Below are 15,774 nucleotides of genomic sequence, written 5' to 3'. Positions count from 1 at the left end.
TCTTTTTCACGTGTTAAGCCTCCTGTTTCACGCAACGGTGATTTGAAATGTTCTCTGGCTCTCTCTCATGTTTTCCAAGTAAAATCCCAGTGTTTCCCAGTCCTTTAGGACTTCCAGTGAGTGTCTTCAAGGAGACCCGTGTAGACCGCCCTCATGAAGTTGGGTTAGAAAGTGACTGACTCCAAACTTTATACCTACCTCTCATTCAGCACTTGCTCAACGAGCTAAGCACTGACCTTTAAGATAAGTAGATTTGTGGACCGGTGAGATATTAATTTTTTTTCTAATGAAATCTGCTAGGCCAAACGAACTCTTTATTTCCTTTGGAGTGGAGCAAAGGCTACCTTCTCCTTTGATTTCTACTGGGAATGTTCCAGCATTTTTCCTGATACAATGCCTTTTCCCTGGTACTTAAAAAAAAAAAGCCATCTTTTAACTCTCCTAATCAAGTTTATTTGAAAGAAATGTCTACGGGAAATCTAAAGGTGGCACAGTTTATCATGTGAGCCTTATCTCAGTTTGGCTGACAGGACAGTAAGGGAATGTTTTCTGGGATCTGGAGATAAGATTTCACTGATACATATTCACTTCAAGGATATAGTGAAACAATGATAAAGTGGAATCTAAATTAGATTTTCACCCCTGGTGGATAGCACTTTAAAGAGCTTTTCTGATAAGGTTTCAATGAGTCATATTCTTTCAGATATTGATTTATTGCTTTCAAAGAGTGTTCCGGGTTCTCTAAGCATTGGAACACTGGCTGCTTCCCTTGGTGATAAGAATGAGCCCTTTAATATTTATTCAGTTACAGATGCTTTGAGCACCTATTCTGTGCTCTGAGGAGTGTTTACTCAGTCTCCTCTATCTAGAACTTTCTCCTTTAACTACTTAGAATTCTTAAATTCTAAGTGCATTTCTTCCTGTCCCTTAAGGACCCGTTTATAAACATCACTTTCTCTGAGAAAGCGTCACGTTCCCTTCCCACCTTCTTCTTTGAGATGGTCTGTACTGCAGGTTCTAGCAGGTTCTAGCAGGTTCTAGCCCGTACAGGCTTCTTAGTTTGTCGGGTGTTCCCTAGACCTGAGGGCTTCTCCAGAGCAGGAAACTTATCTTTTTCTCCTTCTTTTTTGTCTTCACTTTGGACTTTTTCTGTACTTGGAAAATGGTTAGTGGATGAATGTTGAGTGATCGTCCCAATAGATGTTGAATAAATAGATTGTCGCCTCTTAAGAGGATGGATGATCTTAACGACTGAGAAGACAGAAGCTCACACTGGACCCAGTGCTTCAGCTGCCTCTGAGGAGTGGGCTTTGTCCACAGACCCAGTGGGTCTTGGTAGGGGCAGCAGATCAACCGCTGTGCGACCCGACACACGTATTGCCTCTCGGCTGTGGCGAAGGATGACCTGCCCTCTGTAATTTTTGGTATCGTTCAGTTTGGCTGTGTGCTGAAAGAATGAGTGGTTGAGTTTATTTTCACATTGGGTGGTCTGCAACACAGATCGCCACAATCCATAAAGCTCCCCACCCTCCATGAAATCAACAAAACCCCAGCCATGGTGTGAATTATGGGCCTAGAAGCAATTCCTGCATCTGCACAGCAGGTCCTTTTTCAGTGAGTGATGCTTAAGTTAATTTGTCACATTTCTGTCTGAATTAACCTGATTCTTAGTAAGTAGGCTCCGAAGGTTCATACTGCTGAACAAATGAACAAAACCAATTGTCATGGGATGAGGAGGAAAAAAACAATCTTGATCTTCAAAAGAAAAAACAGATCCCTAGATTTTTTTCTTTTTAAATTTTTTAGCTTAAAAATTTAATTTGATTTTTTCCCCTGTTTTATCACATTCAAGAAAGGAGAAAGAAGGAATATGTAGCTCCTTAAGGTGCTGTGTTGACCACCCCTGAGATCAAAGTCCCCCCTCCACCCCAGCCCCCAGAGCTATTTTTCTAAGCCTGCCAGGAAATTCCTCAGACACCCTACCTGACAACTGCCTGGCCCTGAGACTCCTGTTACCAGGGTGACAGGCTGAGTCAAGCCTTGCCCAGACACCCTCCGTGGTCAGTTGTGGTCTTGATGATGGGTTTTTAGCAAAAGGGTAAACTGTCCTTTCAGTCTCTCTGGCTGCCATATTGGCTTATAGGCTCCAGGACAGAAGCCACATCCTCCGGTGGTGTCTGTGGGAACTTCAGAGACGACCAAGGGCATCCGGCAAAGTGCTCACTCCCCTCAGGACTTTCCTGGACTGGCCAGATCAGGGCCCTTGCACCCCTCCTCTCTGCTGAGGTCTGCCCTACATCCTCAGCGCTTTCAGGCTTGGTGGATAGTGGTCCAGGGTTTCTGTACACAGACCTCAGCCCCGAAGCTGCCCTGAGCCAACACCATAGCTGAAGGAGCTTCCCTTCATCTGGCAAAGCAGAGAGAAATGTATAGAAATCTCAGATAATACTGTGCCAGCATACACAGTATGTCTGATTTTAATAAAGATATATATAAAGATCTTTGTTGTATACACGTATATAGTGTGTGTAAAGTACATATATATGGCTTCTGTGTAAGATTTCATTTTAAGAAATAATACTTTGCCTTTAGCAAAAATTCAAAACCACTGTTATATTTAAAAGAGCATTTTCTTTATTCATTCTCCATCCATTCATCCATTCAACGAACACCTGTAGCATTTCCAAGGCGCCAGGCTCCATGCTGAGGGTGCCACAAATATAAACTCATTCAGTCTTCACTACCACCCTGTGGTAGGTACTCTACTGTCTTCATTTGGTGAATGGGGAAACTGAGGTGCAGAAGAATTAGGCTGCTGTAGCCCAAGCTATCTGGCTGGGTCTGCTCTCCCACCCCCTAGACTTTGCAGCCCTCCACCAGCACAGACCCTCCCGGCTACTCTCTGTCCACAGACTTGGAGCCCTGGGGCAAGTGGCCCCACCCCTCCTGTCTACTGCCAGCGGCAGCTCCACTCCGTGATCTCTGAGGTCCCATTCAGCACTGATGGCCGGGACTTTTAAGTCAGAAGACTGGTCGTTTGACGTACTGTGCGTTTGACACCGTGGCAGCCAGCGAGAGGGTCCCAAGTACAGGGATCCCAAGATCTGCAGCAGATGTGGGTCTCGGGTCTCAGGCTGGACTCTAGACAGCCCTGACAATGGCCAAGCAGCTGTTAGATGGTAATGAACATGGGCCACTGCGGATCATTAGCAACCTGAACCAGATGTGTCTCAGCTCTTAGAAACAGAAGGTCTGCATTCTATTGCCCATCAGCTGGGATGGGAGAGACAGCAATAGTTACACTTGATCTTAACTGCAACTTGAAACAGTTCTGCTTCCATTGAACTGACACTTACACCGAGCAACCCTTAGAAATCAGGAATGATTTACTAACTGCTAAGTATGTCAGTAGTGGCATAAGTTGCCTGAGATTTTATTAAAAATTATAACAGATTTTATGAACATAATGAAGTAGAGAGTAAGTAAAGAATCAATAACTCTGCCGGCTGTTTTTTCCTATGTAAGGGGTCACTTATATTGTCACAGTCAGCTGTCATACTCGGGGGGGAAAGATTATACTTTTAAGAGAGAAAAAAGCTTTTAAGTGACTATATCTTTAAAGGCTCTAGTGAAATGAAATGTCTTAAAACGACTTCTAGGCATTAATCTAAGTTTTTGTGATGTTGGGGCAGTACAAAGCTACACAGAGCATGGCTTTTAACTCAGACAGGCAGTGCCATTTTCTGCGTGACTCCCAGAAAGCTCGCAAGTTGTACTCCAGTGTGATTTTGGGAAGAGAGTTGCAGGGACAGACGGAAGGAAATTTGAGGAAAAGAGAAAGTTGATGGTTCCTCTTTAGGCTAAAATCTCCTTTGTGGCACTAGGGTGGGGCTGGGGCTGGGCCTGCCTCCACAGGAATCTCTCACAGGGCTTTGGAGATTTTACGCAGCCCTGATCTGGCTCAGGGAGGGAGCAGCGGGCTGGTGCCCTGCAGGGCTGACCTGCACAAAACAGGGACTGGAGATCTAGTGGCTGGGGATAGGGTGGAAGAGGTCTGCACGTGGAGAGGACATCACAGGATTTGTGATAATATCCCTGTTCATTTGGGAAGGGCCCCACTGCCACCCAAGCACGGAGCCTTGGAGCTGGATATTTAATAAGAGAGCAAACCCCCAACAATTACAATAGAATATGAAAAGTGCCACAGAGGGCGTATAGTAACTGAAGGGCAGAGCCCAGAGGGGATCTGGGGAGGCAGGAAACTGTTCACAGACAGGGGTATGGGACATTTGAGCTGGAACTGAGGAGTGAGCAGTGGTTTGAAGGATACGGGGATGGGTAGAAAAAGGCATTCCATCTCCAAGTCTAAGCACTGGAGACTGACTTCCTCCCTTCCTTTCTCCCAAAAGCATTTACTCGGGCTTCTCTAGCCAAAGTTGGTAGCCCCAAACCATGGGGCCTCTGGCTCCACTGTGCTGGCCTCCTGGTATTCCATCTGCAGGTGCTCCCTTCCCACACTCTGCCTGGGTTGGTCTGTGTGACAAGTGGCACATGGCAGAGGTGATGGTACTTCTGAGATTAGGTTATAAAAAGACCAGTTTCCATCATGAGTGTGTCCTCACACTCCTAGATCACTTACTCTGGGGGAGGAGCTGCCATGTCACAAGAACACTCACACAGTCTATGGAGAGGTTTGTGTGGTGAGGAATGAAAGCTTCCAGCCACAATCTTGTGAGGAACTGAGGCCTGCCAACCACACCATGAGTGAGCCTAGAGGCAAGGTCCACCTATCCCCGGTCAAGCCTGCAGGTGAGACTGCAGCCCCAGCCCGCAGCTTGACTGCAGCCTCATGGGCATCCAGCTTAGCTGCTCCCAGATTCCTGACCCAGAGAAACCTGATCTAATAAATGTTTATTATTTTAATTTGTGAAATTGGGGGCTAAGTTTTTATACAGTAATAGATGACTAATATAAAGACTACCTTCCTTCAACTTCATTGCTTCCCTGTTCCTACTTTCTAAAGTTGACATTAGCTAATCAAGAACATGGCTGCTTGAGGCACTGGTCTTCGATTTGGGCAAGTGATGCCTCGTGCTGGGCCCCATGCTTTAGTGAGCTCAGTCATGTCTCTTTCCAAGGGCTAAGAATTTGCAGGGCCAAGAGGAATGCAGCCTTCACTGCCCGATTTCCACAGGGCAACTATCCAGGTACCTGGGATTCTCTGCCCAAAGGGACCCAGATCTGCTTCCAGGACCTGGAGGCATCATCCCTGGACTTGACTTCCCAAGGGTGAACTCTGCTGCTGGTAATAAATGCAGGTCTGTGGATGTTAAAGGGATAACTGTTCTTGAAGCTGTGGGTAGAAGTTGGATGTGTGGGCTAGGGCAGACGTGTGCTCACAGGGACCCCCATGGTGTGCAAAGGGATGGAGAAGAGAAGAGGGCCCCAGGCTGATGGGCTCATCTGCCTCTTCCTCAACATTCTCACAAGAAACTCCAGAGAATCCTAAATTTGAACCCAGCCTTTCAAGTCATTAGGAAGGTGTATTTGTCAACATAAGAGGACAGAACTGATTTTGTTTAACAGTTTGCGATCGTAATACATACCTTTACAATATTTAGGTTTATGGCATTTATGCTTATTCTGGGCTCTATAAATGTTAAAGGCAGTCACAGCTACTTGATCTCAAAAGGAATTTGTAGAAGACAGTTCTTTGGAACCAGAGTTGGTCAATCTATAGAAAAGAAACACTTTTCTACTTCTTAGACTCTGGGATAAAATGGAAATAAATAAAACTTTTGTTTTTATCTTCAGCTCTATCTATGTATCTGTCTAAATAGGTAGATTATCTGTGTATCTATCTATCCATCTATCTATCCATCCATCCATCCATCTGTCTTCCATCCATCCATCTACCTACCTACCTACCTATCTAAAAATACCTTTCTCTTTTAGGACATTTTTTCCCCTCTAAGAAAATTTTCTGCTCTTTACAACACTCCTTATTTCCCTCGTGACCACCTCACCTATTTCCTTTGTGGCATTCTGTTTGAGGACTGCTTTTTAACGTTAGGCTGGCTGGCCAAGGCTATTAGACACACTGGTGAGTTTGTGGGATTATTGGCTTTCTGAACTCAGTATCTCTGCTGTCCCCAGTTTGGAGAAAAATTCTGATTCTCATGCTGGAAAAATGCTTCCTCCCAGACTTGCTCTTTTGCTGTGTTCTATTATATACAGCCTCTCCATTCCAGTCCAAGAGTTGACGCATTTGACTGGTAGAAGTGATGGGATCTATATTTCCTCTATGTTTTGTTGACTTGTGAAGCTCTTTGTATAAATTATTCGTGTGTGGGTATTCTAACCACTGAGGGAAAGACAGAAAGAGAATCATTTTCTGTTCCAGCTGGAACTGGGATCTTAAACATAAACCATATTGCATTTGAAAATGGCCATCTAGTTTTATCATGCTCACAGGAATCTTATCGCATTCTTGTGTTCTAATGAAACCCAAAAGAGCCTGGCTGGCCATTAGTAAAATCAGTGACCATTAAACAATGCTCAGGTTACCCGACCCATATCTTTCCTTCCCTAAAGTATGCGATAGTGCCATTTTAGTAAATATGATACAGGAAAAGCAATTTTCAAGTTATTTCCTGATATCTAAAAGTATTTAATAATCTACAGGTTGAGGATTATTTTGGAGTTGTTTTCTCAATCAGTGTATGTGTTTGTGTATATATGCACGTCATGTGTGTATTAATTTTTTCTTTAAACTGATTTTTATTCTGCAGTTGTCCCACATGCCTTCTGGCCAAGTCAGAATGGGTTTGTGTATGAGAAATGTTGGTTCCTGAAGCAGTTGCAGCATCAAACAGTCAGCCTAGACAGAGTGTTCCAAGTTATCAGTGTAACTCTAAAAGACACGTTTATTTAATCCTGACTCGTAGGACTTAGGCCATCACGACCCTCCTTCTCCTTTGCCAGCAAAGTAATTGCTACCACATTTAACTCTATGAATGTGGTGCCATTTCCCTGCAATTGTGGTTAACTAAGGAGAAAGCCTGAGACACATAAACCTTGGTCTCCATGAGACATATACGTATGTCATTGAAATATGAGAGCTCGCCTTTACAATGGTATCCTTTTAGAGAGCCAGAGTTGTCCGAGGCTCCTTGGAATGGTTCTTAAAAGGCTTTGGCAGAGCTGCAAGCTTTCCTTTTTCTTTCCTTCTTCTATTTTTTTGTTTTTTTGGAGGGGTAGGGGTACAGATTAGGGAAGGAGAGAGGCAAATGGGTGGGGGGAGCATTTATTTATTTTTTGTCAGGAATCTGGCATTATTCAGTGGAAGCCATTTAGGCCCATTTTCGGGCAGGGGCCTTAGAGTCTGACCACACTGGAAACGCTCACCCTGTGAATGCTCCGGTTTGTTGACGGGCTTCCAAGGGGGAACATCTCCAAAGTGCGGCCACTGGTGACACTCACCGCGCTGAGATCAAAGCTTCCCGGCTCTGTCTGCTGACACCGGAGCACATTATCAGAGGGCATACTGAACTGTCAGCAGACGTCAAGGAATTATTTGCCGGAGATCTCGTGAAACAGAGCGGGCTAAAAACACAGATCATCCGTATAAAGCACATCATTTAAACGCCTAACAGCTCCGGCCCGGCCCTCCCGGCGGTAGCCATCTTGAACGGAAACACACCACCAGGGCGTCGGCGGGCGCTGAGCTCACTGCGCAGGCGCACGCACCCCCCGCCGTGGATGCAGGTGCATCAGCCCCTCCCACCCCCCACCCCCACCCCCCACCCCCGTTCGCGGCTCGTTTGCGTTTCCGAAAGAACCGTAACATTCAGGAAATAAACAGACACCAGGGAGAGCACTTCTGCTCCAACGTAGATACATGTGTAGGGCATCACCTCTGAGTGATTTTTATTTTGGAAATTTGGAAAGCACATTCATAACCACTGAGCCTTTCTGCAGTGTCTCAGGGTTTTCCAGTCAACCTGCGCGAGTCCTGCAGCGCCCAGGTAGGTGGGCAAAGTCTGTCCTCCTATTAAATGTGTGGGTGACGAAACGGAAATAGTCAGGAGCTACCTGCTGGCTGAAGAGAGAGCAGGCTTATGGAAAGGGCAAGTGGGAGTGTTTGGGTCCAGGTTTGGGAGGTCGTCATTGATTCTTCGGTCTTAACAAATATTTACTGAGCACTTTATACTTGCCAGCCCCTGGGATTAGCAAAACAGGAAGACTCCCACTTTTACAAACTTCCCATTCTAGTGGGGGTAACAAACTTTACGTAAACAATCACACAAACATATAATTACAGACTGTGATAACTGCTCCTGCAATTATGGAGAGGATGCTCAAGAGAGTGAAACTGGGGGACCTTATTTAGATTGTCAGAGTTGGGAGGGACATCAAGGGATGTCTCCCTCCCAGGAAGTGACATTTAAATTGAGAACTGAAGCCACAGTTGTTCAGAGAAGAGAGAGGGAGGAACTTTCTAGGCTGAAGGAAGGGTATATGCAGAGGTCATGATATAAGACAGAGCTTGATCTGGTGAAGGTCTTGGCTGGATCCAGAGGCAGAGATGCAGAGAGACAGGGTGGAGAAACCAGAGAGTGAAGCCAGGATAACAGGCGGTGTGTTGGAAGCAGTGAGCCTGTCTCAAGGAGAGGGCTGTTTCTTACCTCCACAAGGAAAAGAGTGGAACCTCCTTTTTGATTCCCATGAAGGTTCTGATTCAACTTTGGAAAATAAAATATCCTTAAGGCAATTTAATAAAAATATCCCTCTCTGTATGGAATCCAAAGAGGAATTCTAAACCTGTTGCTGATATAAATCACTTTGCAGAGTGTGGGTGGGTGGGAGACTACTGTCTTATTGTTTCAGTCATCTGGTGTCTGCTGTTTATTGTGCTGAAATAAATCCCCTGAAGGACAAGGCTCATGTTAGAGTAGATCTTTTGGAAAGATTTGCAGCCTATCTGTTCAGTTTGTTTTCATATGCTTCCTCATGTCAGTAAATCTCTGTCATGTTAATAAATTCTCTATACATATTCCTTTAGTAAATACACAGATTTCAGGGGGAAAAATAGTTGTTCTCATTCAGGTCCTTGAGCCAAATGCTAGTCTCAAGCTTTTCAAACAGAGGCCTTCATTGAGACTGTTATCAAGAGATTCCAAATGAGGAACTAGGAATAAAGTGCAGCTTCACAAGCATCTCTTCCACCTCTTCCCAGGTCCACTGGAGATCACCAGGTCCACTTCCCAGGTCCACAGGGAGCTTGGCCAGATCACCCCAGGAGAAGAAATCACTGCAAAATTAAGAGTGAAGCAGCAGTCTGACCCTGAGTCTCTGAGTTGTCTACTATGTGATGGGATAAAAAATATTTTTATCCTGCCAAGCCGTCTTCCAAAGTGGTGTTTAAAGGTACACAAAATTGGCTGTGAAGAACTGCTTTCCATTTGTCCATCGGACAAGTATGTAGTGAATGTTTGCTGTGTGCCATGTACTGGATCTGGTTTTCTAAGGGACTTACCCTCCCCAAGAAAAGATTCCATCCTGTCTTTTCAGAGCTTACAATCTAATGAGGACATAAAACCCAAGTACTTCCACCCAAAAACAGTGTTAGGAAATTATCCCATTGATAGCTCCAACAGAAAAGGCAACCAGAATTCAAGGGGGTGGAGATCCCTTGGGCAGGGGGATCTGGAAATGGGGATTGGGGAGGGGGGAAGGGGTAGACCTGGATGTCAGGTGAGCAGTCACAGGAAGACAAAGAAGGAGGAGGGCAATGGACCATGGTTGGGAAAGAGGAGTACAGAAGCCGTAGAGAACAGTGATGCTTGGGGGAAACCATGGTCATGTTTCTGAGTCTTTATTTTATTTGGAAAATGATTTTTTGAGATAAGGGGTTGACTACTGTAGATACAGTGAATAGATTGCTGTGGATGAGAAACCAATAGATGATCTGGATGGGGAGGGAGGGATCGGTACATTAGGGGTCATGTCCCTGTTGGTTTCACACATGTCTGTTGACTTTTCTTTCCTAACTTAAAGTCATGCCTATGCAATATAGGAATAGGGAAATAAAAAAATTATAAAGGACGAGAATAGCTCATAATCCTGCCTTTCTGAGATGACTTCTGTTAGCATAACATTTGAGTGTATTTATTTACACATGCATGTGTGTATCTATACATAGCTACACACATAATTTTTGGAAAAGAATGTGTAGTACTAAAAAAAGTTCTTTGTGTGTTTTTTTTAACTTAATTATGTATCGTGAGCATTGTTGTATAGCCTGAAATGCTCTCTGAGAATATTATTTTAATGGCTGCAGAGTATTCTATGGAAAGGATGTGCCCTGGTTTCCTTAGCCAATCTCATTTTGTTAGGTACTTACGTTACTTTCAAATTTTTGCTAATATGAATAACTGAGTGATAAACACCCTGGGACATAATATTTGTTTTCACCTGTTACTTCCTTAGGATGAATTTCCAGATGTGTATTGACGGAGTGAAGCAGTATAAACACGTTCGAGGCTTTTGGTGCACCATGTCAGATTGTCAGGGCCCACTGCTGACCTCTTTGTTCTTAGATGGGAGTAAACATGTCATTTGGTGAGCTTGCTTCAGGCCCTGGAACACCATTTTTAGGTCCTTCTTCCAGTTTTCCAAACCAGGAATGATTCCATTGCCCAAAAGGGTGGGTCCCTTTGCATGGTTAACAGGTCACAGAAGAGAACTTGCCTGGTGTGATGAGTAAAGTCAATGTAGTCTTTGCACACAGTGGACTGTTACTCAACCATAAAAAGGAATGAAGTTCTGATACCGGCTACAACGTGGATGAACTTGGAAATATGATTCTAAGTGAAAGAAGCCAGACAAAAAGGGTCACACATTTTATGATTCCATTTATACGAAATATCCAGGATTGGCAAATCTATAGAAAGACAGAAAGTAGGTTGCTGGTTGCCAGGAGCTGTGGGGGTTGGGGCGATGGGGAGTGACTGCTTAACAAGAATGGAGTTTCCTTAATTTAGAGATAGTCACAATGTTTTGGTAATAGGGGGAGGTGACGGTGGCACAGCATTGCGAACGTGCTAAATATCAGCGAACTGTATGTTTTAAAACAGTTAAGACGGTAAATTTCCTGCATTCTACCTCAATGGAAAAAAAAAATGCCTGGTATGTGTAATTGCTCAGGGAAGCAGATAAGAGAACTTACTGGGGATCACAGGGACCCTCTTCATCTATTTCAGCATATCTGGTTCAGGCCATCTGAGAAGCCAAGCCGATTCCATTTGAAAACAAAAGAAACTAGATCAAAGCTTTGATTTCAGTAGATCCTTTCCTCGTAACTACCTAGATAAATTTAGATACAGCACACATCTCACAGCATTTAATTTTTCTTCAAAGAGACTTCCTAATAGATAAGATCTAGTTTTCTCAAAATAAAATAAAAAAGACAGCTGGAAGTGTCGGCATTTTAATACGGGTCGGGGGGTGTTTAACACAAAGGTGACCCCCGGAGGCCGTGTTGCTGACTTGCCTGTAGGAGTCCATCTTTATAAAACCTCTCCCTGTTTCTTTAATTACTCATTTTGTGAGGGAATGAGTTATTGACTATAAAGTTGGCCAGAGAGAGTCTCGGGGAATTAAAATCTGGATGTAAATTAATAATTAGCTCACCTGGCCTCCATTTTCAGAAGTAAAATATATTCCCATATCTCTGTAAAGCTTGCCAAATAGCTAGCTCATTGGAAGTCTCCTAATTACGGGGAAATGGCATTAAAGCTCTCTCTCTCACTATCTCTGAGATTTAAGATTTTTAAATGACAGTTTTGGCTTTGGTTATGCATTAGAATCAGTGTCTCTGAAAGTTTAAAGCTATTGATATAAAATAAAAATAGTCTTTTGTCGGAAAAAGTGAAGAAAAGGACCTTTAGAAATTCCATTAGCAGGTAGCAATGGTGGAAGTGAAATTTCCATTAGTCTTATTAACACAGCCTAGGGGACTTTTGAAAGGTGTTTTAATAGGAAAACTTAGCACAAGAGACTTACAATTAAACCCTAAAGGTGAAAAAAAAATTAACTTCCTCATCTTTATAGTTCCTAGATTTGTGATGAAGGAGAACCTGTGTCAGAGATAAGCCCTCCCAAACAGTGACTCATTCATTCATTCATTCATTCATTCAGTCAAAAAGCATTTATTGTGTGCGGTGTCTACCGGCCTTGCATCATGCTAAGCTCCACTGATACAAAGACTATCTGAGACCGTTTTTGACACCAGCGTGCTTAGTGATCATTCAAGGCACATAGATTAGTGACATTAATACAAAGCAGATAGGACTATGCCATATAATTAGTGCAAAAAATTCTACACAAAGGGAAAATATGCTTGCTTGCTGGGGAGATTTAAGAAGATTTCATAGGGAAAATGACCTTGGCATTGGCCCTTGATGGATAGATGGCCATTCAACAGGCAGATAGAGAGACGGCATTTTATGTGGGGCACATAGCAAAGGATGCAAGTAGTGAGGTGAGTGGGCAGAGAGATTAAGATCTGCTCGAGCCATGTGGCTGCTCTCATTTGACTCAAGTGGAGTTCTTGAAAGAGTAGAGTCGGGTATGAGACCAGGTAGGTAGGGGTACAGTGGTACCCGGTGACAGAGCGGCGGGTGGAGCTGGACCATGGAATCATGAGACAGAAATTGAAACTGAGCATTGCTTTGGAAGGGGTCTGTCAGACTGAGTGTTCTGGGTCTTTTTCTCTTGTGGAGTCTGCTAAGGACACTAACTGTTCCCTTGATCAAGCTACTTTGCTGTACTTCCCTGCTAACAAAAGCCCTTACATGGAGGGAGAAATGGGACATGTTCTAAGCGCACTTAGAAATCTTGGACTTAAAAGGCACTTCTTTTATTTAAAAATAAAACAAAGCGTTTCTCGTTTTATTTGGGGCTGTGATTCTATGGTGAGTTGAAAGCGGTCAGCTATTCTCTGGCAGTGAATTTCCCTCTAGCATCTGGTGATTTATAGCCAAGTTGGGGAGAGCTACGTTGACACCCAGGAAATTTCATCTCAAACACCCTTTTTTGGCAGAGAGGGGAGTATATTACTCACCTTACTCAAACTGGCCAGGGTGGTGAAGATGTTCATTGATCCTACAGAGGTCCTGGGGCAGAGGGAAGAAAGATTCTGGAGTAAGAGAAGCAAGAAAGAGCACCCAGCAGACATACTAAAGGCCACGGTGAGCCTGGGCAGGGGGAAGGGTTGTCACTAGTGGTGGCAGCAGGAAGACCAGGAAAGACTGGCACATTGTCCTCGTTTCCAGAAAGGCTTTTGTATGAATCATGAGTCCCTAAAGACAGCAGTGTAATAGTGTCAGTAATTGCCAGCGAGGGGCAAGTGAAGATCCAGATTTAACGTTTAGTTTCCCTGGGCTCCTGTAAGATTACTAGGCAGGTCCTTTTAAACCTTCATTCAAAAATTCTCATTTACTGTCTATCCCTTGATCCTTCCTTTCCTCCCTCCATCTACCCATCCGTCCATCCATCCGTCTCTGAACACTGTATATAAGAATGCCCTTCTCAGATCGTCACTGTATGCTGCTTCTTTATCATCCATACTCGCTCCCCGGACATCCCTTAGGCTAATTTCTGTGAGAGTACACGTTGTCTCTGTCTTGTCCACCACTGTGTCCCCAATACCTAGGAAACTACCCGGCGCACAGTAGGAGAGAAATAAATATTTATCAGATAAATTCACTAGTTCATTATCATCCTTTAATCCACTCATCCAACATTGTGAACCTACTGTGTTGCAGGCTATTTATGCTAAATTCTGGGCATACAAAAATGAACAAAAGACATGTTCTTGCACCCATGAAACTAATATTGGGAAACAGGTAAAAAGAACACAGTAAAACATATATTTGATAATAGTAATATAGATAGAAGAGAGGAAACCACATTTATTAAATAGTCAGTATACATGTGTTGCTGTGTTTATTGTCTTCCGTGTGATGTATTTTTTCTTATATCACCTTTGCAAGGCATAATTTCTGTCCTACTGATGAAGAAACAGGCTCCGAGAGATAAAGTAACTTATCTACCACTAATAAAGAGCGCTTTGAAAGTACGGAGAGGGTATGGTTTATCCTGTTGGTGAAGGGATATAGAAGTAGTCAAGGAGGACCCCTCAACGTAGGTGACAACTGTAAGGGAGATTGCACCTGGAGGGAGAGAGGAGATGGGGGAGGAGAGGCTTTCTGGCACTTCTTCCCAGCAGAGGCAAGAAGGCGCAGCTCTCCTTTCAAACAGGAAAGTCGGTAAAGTATGTGGATCATCAATAAGTACGGCCCATGAACTAGTGCACCAGGAAATGAAAAATAAGATGCCTGGTCCCTGCACACCTAACGTTCTGTTTCCATGGTGTTGGCTCTGGCGAAACCAAGAAATGATTGACTTGCTGTTTGGCTTCTTTTTAAGGACAATAGTGGTCACAAGGAAGGGAAGACCCGTTTGTCTTCCCAGAAACAGATTACAGTCTTAAATTTAGCAGGCTGAGTCAACATTCTCAAGTGCTGATGCCTACCGTCAACAGATTCCAGTTTCCTTAAAGAAATCATTATCTTTCAGAATAGAAGGGTGCCCCAGAACGTTCTTAATTCATTAGCTGCTCGTTGTTCCATCCCGCCTTAGATGGTAGCCTTTGTTTGGTAGTTAGCTATAAAATATACATCCAAACAATCTTTTCCCTCCCCCACCATCTCTAAATTATATGGGTCACTGCCTTGCCCTCAACTCCAATTTGACAGCCCCACTCTGGTGTGTGAAGAAACTAACAGTATCAGGTTCCTTTGCCCTAAACAGTTAATTCATCTCACATGGTTGAGCGGTTCATTCCCAGGAAATGCCTGCCCAGGCTCAGAACAGGGTCGGCCTCACTGTCACAGGGGGTGAGGGCTCAGGGTGGCAACAGAGGGCTCTCCCTCCGGCTTCCTCTCCGCCAGAGAAGAACACCAAATATTCTGACAATTAAAAATAAAATGAACGTTTGTCTCACACGTTCCTCTTCTGTAATTTAAACACCTGACGGGCTATACTGTTATTAATTAAAAATGTGGAACTGGTATTAAGAATCTGGAGAGTCTTGAAGATGTTATAAGCTGGATGCTTCCCCCAGAATTAAAAATAATAATAGTAATAATGTGTTGTCACTGGCAGATTGAAAACCAGAACCAAAAAAACAAAACCATCCTCATGGCCCGCTCTCCAGACTCCAGTCCTGTGTATAAACTGAGATGCTGAGACATCTCTGCGCTCCTGGCAGTGGCTCAAATTTTACAGTTGTTTTACTGAGGTGTCCATTGGTATTAGGCCCTCCTGCTTTTGATCATTCTGACTTGCTTTCTCCTTCTGAACTGTGTTTCTGTAACCAATTTACAGGACCGCGTATTCAGTTTCAGCTGCCCCGTGGCGGCTGAAGCGGCCGGCACAGCCCGGGCGCTGGCTCTCCGCTCACCCTCTAGCTGGCTTTTGTGCCGTCAGCTGGCCTCCCGGGTCGTTCATAGGCTGGCTGGTTACAGGCAGCTGAAGGTCCAGATAAAAGGCCCCTGGGGGTCTGTCACAAGCTCCTGTCTATTCACTTCCCAGGAAACCCCTCAGAGCCACCCCAGTGTCAATACCTTGGGGTCTGTCCCAAACAAAGAGAAACGGGTTGGTATACTTAAAGAATCTCGGGCCAAAGGTGTCAGCCAACCTTCGATA

The 15,774-nt window shown here is 44.1% G+C and overlaps 1 long non-coding RNA gene across 1 annotated transcript; it reads left to right on the top strand.

Annotated features, from left to right (window-relative positions):
• The first annotated feature begins 7,820 nt into the window (after window positions 1-7,820).
• Window positions 7,821-10,831, top strand: LOC140699864 (uncharacterized). Its single transcript, XR_012078121.1, has 3 exons — window positions 7,821-8,027; window positions 9,239-9,429; window positions 10,492-10,831. It is a non-coding gene; the product is annotated as an uncharacterized lncRNA (long non-coding RNA).
• The last annotated feature ends 4,943 nt before the right edge of the window (window positions 10,832-15,774 follow it).

Source organism: Vicugna pacos, chromosome 11, assembly GCF_048564905.1.
Source record: "Vicugna pacos chromosome 11, VicPac4, whole genome shotgun sequence".
Lineage (NCBI taxonomy): Eukaryota > Metazoa > Chordata > Mammalia > Artiodactyla > Camelidae > Vicugna > Vicugna pacos.
Note: the sequence above shows the minus strand (reverse complement) of the source record. Positions and strands in the feature narration are given on the sequence as shown.